At 42.5% G+C, this 1459-nt stretch overlaps 1 long non-coding RNA gene across 1 annotated transcript; it reads left to right on the top strand.

Annotated features, from left to right (window-relative positions):
- The first annotated feature begins 478 nt into the window (after positions 1 to 478).
- On the top strand, positions 479 to 914 carry LOC310691408. The gene is made up of 2 exons (XR_014518495.1): positions 479 to 683; positions 848 to 914. It is a non-coding gene; the product is annotated as an uncharacterized lncRNA (long non-coding RNA).
- Positions 915 to 1459: the final 545 nt, after the last annotated feature.

Here is a 1459-nt window from a genome sequence, read left to right as displayed (position 1 = left end):
GCAGTGGGGCAGCACAGCACATTGTTAGAGTGTTTATAGTGTGCAAGTCTGCCTCCTGGAGAGTAGGATTTTGGCCTAATTTCCGAAACCATGTTGTTCTTCCCCGACATGTTGAAAAACACTGCTCCAACCACCAAGAAATCCTGCTGGTGCTACAAGTCATAATGTGACGTTCAGGCAAAGCTGAGCATTGTACATCTTGCTCCTCTGAGTCAACACAGATCCTTTAAACTAAACTGCCATGTAAGCAAGATAGCATGTGTAGGATGGGAAATGAGAAACAGCTGCCCTATAGAGCTTTGTAACCCAAAACCTGTTTATATATTGGATGTATAATCACTAGCAAGGGCCACACAGCGATTCCACAAAAGTCACTCTCCAGGGTGTCTAACTTTATGTTGGGCTGGCAATTTAGAGTACTGATTGTGGTACATTATTGCTGGGTGGGGGCGGGGAGGCAAGTAAGGCACTTGAAGAACTATTGTAGACACTATGAAAAATCAAACCAGTGCTTGCATGCTGAGTTCTCACTCCTGAAGATTTGGTAGAACTTCCATCATGCAGTGATGTCACAGTGTTAGGTATCCCTGCCTGCCCATTGGCTGGCAATGGCACAGAACTCTGTGATGTCACAATAGATATTGCAGAGGGGAAGCAGAAAATTAGACATGCAGTTATTTTTGGTGGCAGCCGTACATCCGGTTATTGGGCTCCTTTCATGAGATACAGTTGTGTTCACCTCATGCAGGATTTTGGGGGGAGGGGGAGGGGGGACTTGGAGAGCGTGAGTTGCTTATCTCTGCTGTTTAGGCAAACATGATTCTCACTCCTTTTCCATTTCACCTAGGAAAAGCCAATTATTTTGGACCAAGAACTGTTAATTCTGGCAAATAAAGGATAGCACAGACCAAGAATTGCAGTATCCAACGTTATTCCCTCCGGATCTGTTTCTTCTGGATGATGTTTCTGCATCTGTGTTCACTGGCTGCCTAACAACCCAACAACTGTGAAATGACTTCCTGTGTCTACCAGCCAGCCGCATATTCCATGCACCCTCCAAGATAATTCTGATCAGCTGCTTTTCTAGGATGCGAAGGTGTTTTCTAGAACGATGACCCTGTCAAGCATTCTCCATCTGAATTTCATTAACAGTATTCTCAAAGCGAAGTGAAAAATATGCATCTGGGGAACCATATATAATCTGAGTTATTCATACAAAATTATAAGCAAATACATCAACTAACTCCTAAATGCATCCACTCATCTCTGAAGATTTTGTTGCACTTATTCATGCTGATACATCTTCCTAGCATGAGTATTATAAAATCTTATTTGCTCTTTGTTAAGACTGCATTCTCCCTGCTTTCTCTGCACATGTTCCACTTGAGCAGGAATTAACTTTTACTTTAGATAGCATTTGATTGCAATTAAAGTTGTACCTTGGTTTTCAAACAGCTTA

This window comes from Podarcis liolepis, assembly GCF_965112155.1.
Source record: "Podarcis liolepis genome assembly, chromosome: 1".
In the NCBI taxonomy this organism is placed as follows: domain Eukaryota; kingdom Metazoa; phylum Chordata; class Lepidosauria; order Squamata; family Lacertidae; genus Podarcis; species Podarcis liolepis.
This window is presented reverse-complemented; position numbering and strand designations above follow the sequence as displayed.